Raw genomic sequence first — 13,048 nt, 5'->3', positions numbered from 1 at the left:
TCATAGTCACACACAGCCGCTCCCCTTTTCGTTGCCCGAGCGTCATCTGCCCTTCCTCCTCTCGAACTCCAGCTTCTGCTCCCAATCCAATCTTGAACCTTCCCTCCCCTCTTCTGTTGCCATGGCTCCGACGAAGAAGGGAAGAGGGAAGAAGCCCATGCCTTCGCCTCGCTCACCGTTGCTGGCAACCCCCGCCGTCGATCGGTCGATCATAATCAATCGAGAAGGCTTGGGCAAGGTCAGCTCGGCTCTGGCCACCATCTTCAACGAATGCGGGAGGACGATGGCCCAGCCCGTGTCTCGCTTATCCATCGATAGGATAATCACTGAGGTCCGGTATTTCGCCAACGCCCTGTGGGCGGGATTGGTTCCCCCTTTTTCCGATTTCTTCAATGCCGTGCTCTCCCACTATCAGATCCACATGATGCATCTGGGTCCTGAATCCATCACTCTTCTTGTGGTCTTCGCCTTCATTTGTGAGGCAATGATGGGCATCCTTCCTTCGGTTGCCTTGCTGCGCCACTTCTTCTCTCTACGCCTTGTCGACCCCACTCAATGCTCGGGGTGCATGATCTTCATTGCTGCACCTGAGATAGCGGCTTCAGGGATCGACTTCAGTCTTCCTCCACCCGCACCTGGGTTTCGCGAGCGGTGGCTGTATGTGGACGTAGGGGTGCCCAGCCCCTGCTGTCGGAGCCATCTTCGCCTGCTATCCCCAACTCAGGCTGGGGCCAGGAGACGCTCACGAGTTCCCGGCTCGTCTTCGTCTGGCGTCGCTTCGCGTTCTTGAGGGCGCTCGGCGTGACGGCGCCCAAGGTGGTGAAGAAGTTCCTGCTACGCCGTGTTGCCCCTCTCCAACGCCATTCTCACCGAATGTAGGCCTTCAGCGGGCGTGAGGATCGTATGAGGCTCCAGGAAGAGGACCTGACGCCTGAAGCACTGAGGAAGGTGCTCTTGGTCTTGACTGGGGACCCCACCCCCGGCAGCATCCGGCAAGGGGGGGGCCTTGCTGTACCTCTGCCCGAATAGAAGCGACTTTGTGAATCAGATGCCCATCTTCGATGAATGGGGGCTGCGCCCCGCTGGCCTCCAGGGGCCTCGCGAGAACCCAGTGGTGGTGGCCGCCCTTGTAGTCGGCCAAGGCGATTCTTCCTCAAGTGGCGGAGCAGGGAGGCATGAGCCGCTGGAGGCCGAGGCGGCCCCCGCTGAGGTGATAGCGCTGGGCGGCGCTCACGAGGGAGCAGCCCCTGAGGCCTGTGCTGCTGTTGCTGAGGGCGGCGAGCAGCTGCCCGCAGCGCCTGCGGCTGAGACCCCTGAGGCCCCAGCTACTCTTCTTGGTGAGGCGACCGGCAGCGCACATCAGGCAGACGCCCCTGACGCGGGTCGCCTTATCGCTTCTTCCTCGTCGCAGGCTGACCCCTGCGCTCGACTCTTGGGTCGCTTCCGCGTGGACTTCGAGGCCCTCCGGAAGAGAAGGGAGGCCCTGGGTGACGATTACCCTTGTCGCCTGCTGAAGCGTAGGAAGTACTTCGCCACCGATGAGTAAGCCTTCTCCCTTCCCAACTCCTAATCCTTCCGTTGCTTTTCCTGATTCTTGCTCCGCAGGGCCCTTCCCACCGAGCTCACGGAGATGACTGAGGAGCCACCCCCCTTGTCTCCACCCTCTCCACCATCTTCGAGCACTCCGAGCAGCAGAGCCCTTGCAGTGAGGCCGGTTGGAGAGACGAACCATCCTGAGGCGCATCGCGACCCTGCGCGCCTCGCAACCTTCTTTCGCGAGCCTTTTCATGGCATAGCCAGCCTGCCGTGGACTTCTCGTCTGGTCGTGGACCGTGATTGGCTGGGGTACTCCTTGCGCTCTTCATTTGGGGACGGACTGGCTCCAGGCCGGGCTTCAGTCGAGGCGTGCCCGGTCGCCGCGAGGGCGCCAGCCCCCAGCCCCCTGCCCGGAGGGGGAGTGCTGATTCGTGTCCCCCGGCGGTCGCTTGGGGCGGATGATGGTGTGGAAGACGTACTCGAGCGCGCCCGGGAGCGTCGCGCTCTTCGCCAAGGGTTTCTTCGGAGGGCGGCTGACGCGGTGAGCCTGCTTGGTGAAGAGCTCGCTGATGAGGACGCACGCCTTGAGGCCGAGGGCCTGTGCCTGGTTGCAGAGAGGCGCGAGCTGGAGGCGGCTGTCGCCCTCGCGCGCTATCAGCACGATCTTGATGATGAGGAGGCCAAGGCGTCGCTGGCGGCCTCTCGGGAGGTCCGTTCCAGGGCCGTCGAGGAGGCCCGGGAAGCTGACCGACGGCGAGAGGTGACGGAGGAGCGGGCATGGGAACTCCTGGCCCGGTGCCGCTCACTGGAGGAGCAGGTGGAGCTACGCGAGGCGGCCCTCGCGTCGATGAAGGTGGCTTCAGGCGACCCAACAGAGCTCCAAAAGCGTGAGGAGGCGCTGACGCTGGAAGCCGTTGAACGCACACGCGAGTATGAATACCTGGAGACAAGGGAGCGCTTGGTGATGCAGGTGGAGGATGATGTCGCTGCGCGGGAAGCCCGTGTCCTGGAGGAGGTCGGACGTTGGGTGGCGACGGCGCGCTTGAACCTCGAGCGCGAGTTCGAGGAGAGGCTGGGGTTGATCTGGACCGAGGCTGAAGGTAGGACCGCTGTCTTGAGGGTCAAGCTGGAGGAAGCGACGTGGCGGGTCGACGCTTTGCGGGCCGCACTTGAGGTGGCGCAGGGGGAGTCAACTACCTCCCATGCCGAGGTGCTTCTCCTTTGCCAACGGGTGGACGAGGCTGAGGCCATCGCGCGCCAGAATGCGGACGAGATACACCAGCGGCGGATCCTGGAGCATGAGCACGGCCCCATGCTCACCACGCTTCGGGAGAGAGCCAACATAGCCTTGGGTAACATCTGCGAGGCGGCTGTTGGCGAGCCGCACGCAATTAACTACGTCGACAACCTTCAATTCTTCACCGACGTGGTGACGCAGCTGGAGGCGCGGTCGGTCAGAGCCGACAGGTTGGTGGAGGAGAGGAGCCGCGCCCTGCTCGGGCGCGCCTTTTCTCGCGTCTTCAGCCATCTCCGGAACATGGATCCCCACTTCGACTTTGAAGCTCCCATCGCCCCAGTCCCCCAGGCCGTCCGGGATGACCTGGCGCACTGGGTGGAAGACAACATGGACACTCTCATCAGGGCCTTCGCTTCAGATAACAACGACACAATCGTGGCCGCCGATGAGGGCGGTGTGGTGAACGGGCCTGACGCTGCTGACGGCAACGCAGAGGGCGATGGCGAGGCCAGCGACGCCAGCAACAGTTCGGGCGGTGCTCCTGAGGATGCATTGGGGGATTTATCCGACTGACCGCGTATCGTTCCTGTTTCCTTACCCTGCATGAATAGAACTCAGGTTTTGACCTGATGGTTGTAACAGCATTTTGGGAGGGGGTGTCCCTCATGTAAAACTCATGCTCAGCGTACTAGTGGATGCTACATCACCCGTACGCCCGCGCCAAGTGGTTAGCTAGGCAACGAGCCGGCTGGCTAGTTTACCTTTGTCCCGTGCGGGCCCTGAGATAGCTTGTGGGAGGTTGTGGTGTCTCAAGTGTCTCCTGATCGAATCCGTAGGATCTGCAGTAGAAGCCTCCTGAGAGGGTACGACGGCGGCAGTCTGGGCTGCACGCAAGCTAGGCCAGACCCGGCTCGCGAGGGGCTCACGAGGGGAGGCAGCTGAGGCAAAGTGGTAACCGAAACGCGAGAGATTGCTCGAACAAGACTAAGCACCCCTTCCCCAAACACACGCAAATCTCAAATTCGAGTCCAACTTAAATCCAGCGGGGGAAAGCGACAACCAAGGGAAAAGCAATGAAAGCAGAAAAAGGCCGCGTCCGGCACCTAGTCTAGTCTTGGACGTCTTCTCACCAGCGCGGAGCTAAGTGCTGCCACTGGGCGTGGGAGGGAGCCCCAGGGCCTGAGGCCGGCACCCCTGAGACTCCGGGGCGTGTACAGCCCCACTCATTATTACGTGAGAGTGTCACGGGGCGGCGAGCTTCACAGGCACTGGGCCTTCTTCACAGGTACCGGCCTTGCTTCATATCGCCAGATGAGGGCCCCGCCTTGCGCCACACTCTAGTGCCATCAACGACGACCGGAAACCAGGACGCCGCCAATGGGGTAGAGCGGTCGCCAGCGGTTCCCCCGACGACCACGGGTCCTCCGCCAGGGGCATGCCCTGAGGCACCTCCCCAGCAGAGGGCCTACCTCCTAAGAACGCCTTGCTCCGAACGCCGCGGTGGTGATGCTGGATCTCGGCCCCTCTCCTGCAGTCCCCGATGCCCTCCTCCCGAGGGGTAGGAGACTACGGGAGCGGGGCAGCTGCTCACTGTAGCGACCTGCACCTCCTGCGACCCATGATTAGCGTATGCTTGCTCCTGAGGAATTAGTGGTACCCGATAATCGTCGCTTCCTGCGCGGCCGGTGGGGCCATCCCGGGGCTCCTGGAAGAGCTCAGCTTCTGGCGCCTCGTCCCCCCCAGCTTGGGCTGAGGAGCGAGCCTTGTTTGCCCTCATGCGGGTGCCCCTGGTCCATCATGTGGGGCACGTATTCTTCTGGGGCCGCCATCCCGAAGGCCGCGCCATAGCGCTCCGCGTGCCATGCAGCTCTGCTTGATGCGCCCACCTGGGGGTGGTAGCGCGGCGGCCCATTGGAGCCATGGGTCGCGACGTGCCCTTCTTCGCTGGCCGGGGGCGGACTCAGCGTTGTCGCTGGCCCGATGCTGAAAGCTTCGCTGATGATGGAGTAGCCTTGGAGCCCGCGGGCACGCGTGGAGCCCCCGCGCAGGCCGCCCTGTACCTGAGATGGGAGCTGGGTGCAAAAGGGGTGAGCCCTCGAGGCGGCAAAGCCCAGGAGCTCTGCCACTCGCTCTAGCAGCACGTCACGGCCGCCTTCCATCAGCCTGCACGGCAGCAGCTCTCGGGCCACTGTGAGCGCGGCCCTTGAGTTCGCCTGCTCCCGGCAGGTGTACGGCGTCATGGCCGCGGCGTGGTTGGAGGCCCTTGCTGCCGACCGCGCCTGCCGCAGTGTGAGAGCTGTCGGAGCCTGTCCGCGTCGCCCACGGCCCACAGCACCCTGCGGACCGCGAGCTGCCTGGGGAACGGGGTCACCCGGGGCGAGTGGCTCTGCGCGGGCGGGCCAAGCCACCCAGGGATCAGGGTTGCCCGCCTGGTCGCCGGACATGGTGATGACGATGCGACGGGACGCGAAGTGGCAGAAGGCGGATCCCGGCGCACCCCTACCTAGCGCGCCAAATGTCGGATTTCAGGTTCCGGCAGACCCTTGAGGTTTGAACACTGGGGTGCACGCGGAGATTTCTCCCTCTACCTACCTGCTCCTCGCCGATTTGGTAGGATCTAAACTACGAAAGGAACAACACAAGACACACAAGGTTTATACTGGTTCAGGCCACCATTGTGGTGTAATACCCTTCTCCAGTGTGTGGCGTGGTGGATTGCCTCTTGGGCTGATGATGAACAATACAAGAAAGAACAGCCTCGTGAGGGTCTGTTCTTGGCTGGTGCGATGAACTACTAGGGGGAGTCCAGTCGCTCTCTCTACTGGTTTCTTGGCGAGGATCCTGTCTGTCTGTCTGTTCGATGCCTCTACCCTGGGGGTGGCTAGTCCTATTTATAGGAAAAGGCCCTGGGCCTCTTCCCAAATATTGAGCGGGAAGGGCGCCAACAATTGGTCATTTTGAAGGGGAACATCGAGTACACTTATCCTGACTAAAGTTGGTCCTCGCCTGTCAAAGGCTCTGGTGGTGACGCCCGCTTGGGCTCCACAATGACTTCCTTCCTGCTGTTGGGCTGGTCTTGGTCTTGTTGCACCGAAATGGATCCCTTTGCTTGATGCTCTCGCCTGCGCTTGCTCCCTTTGCACCAAAGAGGAAAGGAGGACGCTGCGCGGGCTGGCACCCGACTGGCGCCCTTGGTCGTCATGGCTTGCGTCATGGGCACCTCGTGAGGTACCCCGCCTTGAACTCTCTGCCTCCTCGTGAGCCAGCCTGATGAGGCCGTGCCTGAGGAAGCTCCTTGTCGTCCGCCCCGCGAGGCTTGGCCCCTCGCGAGGGTCTTGAGCTTGTGTTGATGAAGATGGGCCGTGCTGGGCCCCCCTTTGAGCCACGTCGCAGGCTGCAGGCAGGCAAGTCTGGGGACCCCCATTCCCAGAACGCCGACGTCTTCATCGGCTTCACCCAGGGGATCGATCTTGCGGACAACTCCATGTCTGGTGGGGACACCCTTGTCTACTCCGACGGCGAGCGGTCGGGGACACTAAGTTGATCCTCCCACTGTACGATGGCAGACTTGGGGGCTACTCCGATGATGAGATGGCTTTAGACGATCGCGAGTCGCTCTGTCAGAACACCATCCACACGTCAGGCACTACGCCAGCTCTTGACTCTACTGCAGCAGGTGCCATAGGAGGAACCGGTACTTCGACAACAGATCTGAACGCGGTCGGCCCGGTCTAGCCGTCGGCTCAAGTTCTTTCGGAGCTAGTTGCCTCATTGACAACACTCCTAGAGTCATCGGTAACAACGGAGAACCAGGCGGAGCGCAATAGGGAAGTAACTAAACTTCGCGAGCAGATGGCTAAGGCTGAGGAAGATATCAATGATGAGAATGCTCACATGGTGGAGCTGCAAGCCCAGATTCACAATGAGGTGGAGAACCTGAGGATAGAGGCCTGACGCATGGGCCTATGACAGAATGCTTCAGATGTGGTTCATCAGAGGAGGCACGCGAGTCGTCTGCCCCCTAATTTTGAGCCCATGTGTCTGTTCAACACGCCTGCACCGGGGGCTAGGACAAGCACCCTAGAGGCTCTGGTTATACCCTAGTTGAACCGGGTCGTGCCCCAGGATGGAGGCGGGCGGTCACCGCCGGCTCAGCCTCGTCAGTCGGCTCAGCAGCGTCAACTTGAGTCGGCCCCGCGCCCACCACCTGTCCGGACGACCCCGGAACAGTTCCTAACACCGGTAGGTCACTTCTGCAACCCCGTTGATAACTTGTTGGCATCAGCCACCAACCTCGCGACGCTTCAAATCAAAGGGAACACCCCAGTTGAGATCGAGGCTCAGAACGCCATCGATATGTTGAAGACTACGGTCGCCCAGCAAGAAAACTACTCCTACAGACAACAACGACTCCACTCCACCCCACATCCAAGGCATAGAAGGAGCCACCATGATGAGTCGCCAGCAGTCTCTAGCAGCGCTCATTAGTGACGCGAACAACTACGTGACCCGCCTCACCATGGAGCCTTAGACGTCCAGGAAATTGTCGACGCGGCTTGGGCCCAGTGACAAGTAGAAGCAGTGAATGCAGCAGCCCAGCCATCACCTACTACAACCCCTTTGGCTTCGCGAGGTGTTGGCTCGAGTACCATAATCATTGGGATTCTATGCCTGGTATCGGCTTTATGCAATGAGCACATGCCTAAGGATTTCAAGGCCCCCCAGAAGGTTCCCAATTACACGACTAATCTTGAGCCAGCTGCGTGGATCGAGAGGTACAAGATCGCCATGGACATGTTGGATGTTACTGATATAGTTTATGCCCAGTATCTAACTATGATGTTGGAGGGGCCGACTCGTACTTGGCTGAAGAACCTGCCTCCCAGCTCCATCAACACTCACCGATATAGAGGTGCTATACAAATGGTTTTTAACCCCTTTCCACGGCGGCGTTTGGAACTGTCGCCAAGTGAGTGACTGCGATAGGGGGGTCCTTCCCACATGACCCAGAAACCGTCAGGGATAGGGAGCCTTGATGCATATAGTTGTCCCTATAAAACCGTTTCTGATATCTCAAATATCCCAAACGCTTCATCCTTGCTACTCGTTTGTGCTCGCATTGCCATCGTAATCGGAGTTATGTGGTTTTACCTAAAACCAGGCACATTCCAGGCACGGGAGTTTTCCAGGCACGTACCAAATTGGCTCTACGTTTACGATCACTACTAGGGAAAAGCCTAGCAATAGCGCTGGTTTTGGGCCTAGCGGTAGCGCGGGTAACCGTGCTACTGATACGGTGCTACAGCTAAAGGTTAGCAGTAGCGTTGGTTGGCTAACGCTACTGTTATACACGAGTAGCAGCAACGAGCATTGGAGAAACGCGCTACTGCTAATAGCTGCAGTGCTTTTAAATAAGCCGCGCTACTGCTAATCTAACTAGTAGTAGCGTGCTTCCTATCCAACACTACTAGTATTCTGTTTTTCATTTTATTTATTTTTAGTGTATTTACGCGCCGATATACAAATTTTGATACAATACCAATTAAGAGGTTATGTCCATGATGAATTAATATATCATTGTGAGGAAGAAACATGGATTAGATTCATTTGGATGAGTCAAAAGTTGAATTAGGACGACGATCCTACTAATTCAACTTTTGGTCACTTTTGATCCATCCACATGAATCTAATCCGTGTTCCTTCCACCTATGATATAATAACTAATCATGATCATAATAACAAATCATGATGATAATCATGATCAACATCATCATCATATTATAAAAACTCTTGCATCATATCATCACCAACAACACTAGCTAGTAATCATCATAGTCATTACCACCAACACTATTTAACCATCATAGTCATAGTGTAGCTATCTAATCACCACCAACACTAGCTAATAATAATCATCATAGTCATTACCACCAACACTAGCTATTAAATCATCATAGTCATAGTGTAGCACATCATCATCTTCAAACTCATTCAAGCTAGCTAATCACTCCTGTTGCTCTCTCTCTCAGGTAAAATAGCATAAAACATGTGTAGCACTCCTTGTCAGTGTCAAAACCGGCAGATCTCGGGTAGGGGGGCCCAAGCTGTATGTCTGAGGATCAATGGTAACAATGGACAAAGGGACACAGTGTTTACCCATGTTCGAGCCCTCTTAAAGGAGGTAATACCCTACGTCCTGCTTGATTGTATTTGATGAATATAGGGGTTACAAGAGTTGATCTACCTCGAGATCGTAATGGCTAAACCCTAGCTTGGCTAGCCTATGAGTATTGTTATGATCCTGTCTCCGGTCTATGCCCTCCGGTTTATATAGACACAAGGCGGGGCCTAGGGTTGTACAGAGTAGGTTTACAGAGAAAGGAAATAATATATCCGGACGCTTAATCTTGTTGTTCACGCATACAGGAGTCCTAACCAGACATGGGAGGTGGCCTTCTTCCTTCATCTTTACAACCCATCAATCCGGCCCAAACTGGATAGACCAGATGCCTGAGGACCCCTTAGTCCAAGACTCCCTCAGTAGCCCCTGAACCAGTCTTCAATGACGATGTATTCAGCACGCGGATTGTCTTCAGCATTGCGAGGAAGGTTCCTCTCCTTGAATACCATATATCAGCTTTCCTTTATGAAAGAACTATATCCAGCTCTGTATAATTGACATAACCCTTAGCCGTGAAGGCAAGATATATAAAGAATTGGAATAGTGTCTTTATTGACAACTTTTTCCGACGAAGCGTCAGACTTGGCTCTTAAGTATTTTGAATCGTTTTCACATTCCTTGTTTCGTGTTTTGAGGTCGAGCCCCCTTGGCCCATCTTGTCAAAATAGAGAGCGTGCCCACTTATTACGGGATTCTCATCGATGGGATTTGGGTAACCAAACCGACTATGGTGCACGCTCTCATCGGGAATGGGCGAGTTTTAAGGCATAAGTGGGGGGGGGGGGCAGTTGGCATTTCTTCTGCCTATAAGAGGGCAAAAGATTCCTCCTTTCTTCCCCATGCCTTCCTCCAGCCTTTGCCTCCCAATCTCTCAAGCTCCAGCGCCTGAAAAAAGTTCTCGTCTCCCTCACCGCCACCACCTTCTCTAGCCATGGCCGGGTCAGGTTCCAAGGGCAAGTGGGAGGCCTCCTCCGTCACAGAGAAGGAAGTGAAGGATCTTCGGAGTGCGGGGTACCTGGCCGCAGACATTGTGCACAGGCTCCCAGATGAGGGCCAAATCATCTCCACTCCGGCGCCCAGCGAAAGGGTCGTCTTCCTCCCCCCATTTTCTTAGAGGTCTAGGATTTCCACTCCACCCCTTCGTCTGTGGCCTCATGTTCTACTATGGGCTAGATTTCCATGATCTAGCCCCGAATTCTTTCCTCCACATCTCGGTGTTCATCGTCGTGTCTGAGGCTCTACTCCGCGTCCCTCCACACTTCGGCCTATGGCTCAAAAGCTTCAACGTGAAGCCGAAAGTGGTCGACGACAGCATGTGGACTACGGCGGGGCCATGGTAAGCAAGCTGCCCAACGCCACATGGCCCGAAGGGGCCTTCATCGAGGCCATCAAGGTCTGGTAGCAGGAATGGTTCTACATCACCGAGCCCCACCGTGCCAACTGGCGACCATTCCAAAGTTCAGATCCGGACCCCCCACAAGGCTCACTTCATGGACTGCTAAGGGCCTCAACTAGGGATCCCAGATGGAGGTGCAGATGCTGAAGAAGCGCACCACCAACAAGCTGGGTAAAAATGTCGGTCTCACCAATGTGGTGTAGATCACGCTCTTCCACCGCATAATCCCCTGCCAACGTCGGGCCTCCCACATGTGGAAGTTCAATCTGGAGGAGCCAAGGACCTTGAAGCACTTCTTTGTCACTATGCACGAAGGAATATGGAAGCTGCTCTTCAAGGCCCAGAAGAGCTGGCCCATGGAGACCGAAGATGTCGGACTCGACATTGAGAATCTGGCCACTCCGGTAAGTATCAATCTTTTCGAATACGTGTCCGGTAAATGTTATTTAATCATCAAGATTCTTATTAGTTTGCTTCTTCACATGGCTGGACAGCAAAGGCGGAGCGGATCAAGTTCGGCTCCGCTACCTGAAGACACCGCCACCACCCAGCTGATGAAGATGCTGGTCCCGGCGCCCTACCAGGCGCCTAAGAAGAAGGGCAAGGAGCCCAAGGGTGGCCCCCGCCGCAGAGGTTCTTCAAACGCTGTGTCTGGAGAGACCGAGATCGTCTCCTCTCATGAGGGAGACGAGGACGAAGAGGAGGAGGAGGAGGTGGAAAGCGACTCTCCCCTCAAGTGGAGGAGGAAGAAGAGGACGACCTCCGAGAACCCGGAGGAGGTGACACCGAAGAGGGGGAAGATTACCCTCGCGGTCAGTTCGAACTCAGAGTCCGAACACATCCCCAAGAGAGCCCCCAAGGCAAAACCCCTAGCCGAATCGTAAGTATCTGAAATCTTACTTATTTGGTCTCCACTTATCTGCCTCTGTCATATAAACTAGATTATTTATTTGTCTTTCAGTCCTCCTCGCGACATTCTGAATGCCTCATCTTTGTCGGGGAACTCCCTCCCGCCTGAGCAGACGGAGAGCGATGCACCGTCGCGAGCCCCCTCGCCTACTGCCATGGAGGACACCGAGGTGTTGTCCCAAAGGACTCCTCCTGGCCGAGGAGGGATAGATGAGGGCGTTGAGAAGGCGCCTGACATTAACACCTCGGTCATCGAAGACCTGGGGGAGGTGAGCCCCATGACCACCAACAACGGGGAGCCCCAGCAGCCCGCCCCCATCGCACACCATTCCGGAGACCAATACGGCTCTGGGAAGGAATATGCAGCCTCCTTCAAAAGAGGGGGGAGGAGCAACAGCTCCCAAAGTACCCTCCGTTAATCTGGTGGCTACTCATGCTCTGGAGGAGGCGTTGCAACGCGCTTCCATCATGGAGGATCACCGCACCCTAATGGGTGCGGTTATGAAAAAGGTTCAGTCTGCGAAAAGCGGATTGAATGAAGCCTTCAACAGCCTACTGATGGGCTTTGAGGTATGCGATGTAATCCTCTAATAGGTTTTTCATATGAAAGGATGAACCCATGTATAGACAATAGCCCCTGAGACTCTGTCCGGATTAAAACAATCCGGACAGAGGATCCCCAGGCAAAGTTACTAATATACTGTGTGTGATAGGCATCCATGTTGGCGGCTACCACCCATGCGGTAGAGGTTTCCGAGCTCAATAGGAAGCTTCAATTGGCCGATGAGGAGCTCGACCGCGTCAACAAGTGGTTTGACGAAACACAAGGTATGCAGAACTTATATATCAAAAGTGATATGTTATGGAGTCTTATGACTTTATTTGATTCCGTGATTATGATCATAGCTGGCATGCCCGAGGTCGAATCCCTCAAGAGTGCGCTTGCCCAGGACAAGAAGGAGGCGAAGGCGAATAAAGCAGCCGCTGACAAGGCAGGGAAGGAGCTGGAGGCGGAGCAGACTGCCCGTCGCCAACATGAGTCTCGGGTGGCCGAAGTCGAGCAAGAGCTCAAGGATGCCATCACCAATTGTGAGGTCTTGGAGCAAAAGACTTCGAACCAAACATCCGAGCTTAACAAAGCTCTCAATATTGCCAAGGAGGCACGGAGCGAGTCCCGGAGTGCTCACGAGGAGATCCACCAGGCGTGGCAGATAGCGGTTGGTAAGGTCTTTCTTCTGCAAAGTATCTTTGGAGGTCAGAAGTATGCGTTGCTGACTCGAGTGTGGATCTCTCCAGGCGTGTTTGCGGATCTCCCAAAGAGTATCGCCGACGCCGCCCAATTCTTTAGAGCCCAGGAGGGGAACACGATGGAGAAGTTGTTCTGGTCACAATTCCTTGCACCAGAATGTCCAACGCCTCTAAACAATCAGTTGAAGCAGTTGGTCGAGCTGCATAGGATGGCGGGCGCGGCCATGATGGATTTAGTAGTCCAACTCTGGCCCGCCGATCCAATCCCTAGCAGCTACTTTGAATTGGTGAGGCGACTCATCGATGCGAGGCCGTGGGTCGATGCTGTGAAGCATTCGGTCTGTATAGAGGGTGCCCGGATGGCCTTTGCCCATGTCAAGATGCAATGGGTGAAGATGAAGGCCACCGAGGTAGCGACCGCAGGTCCGCCCGAGTGCAAGGATCACCAGAGGCCGGAGAGATATTTTGAAGATGTCCTAGAAAGGGCCTGAATAGTAGAGGGCCAGTGTTCGCAGGATGTTATGTTTGATTAAATGTATCC

The sequence above is a fragment of the Triticum dicoccoides genome, chromosome 2B, assembly GCF_002162155.2.
Source record: "Triticum dicoccoides isolate Atlit2015 ecotype Zavitan chromosome 2B, WEW_v2.0, whole genome shotgun sequence".
Classification (NCBI taxonomy): Eukaryota; Viridiplantae; Streptophyta; class Magnoliopsida; order Poales; family Poaceae; genus Triticum; species Triticum dicoccoides.
This window is presented reverse-complemented; position numbering follows the sequence as displayed.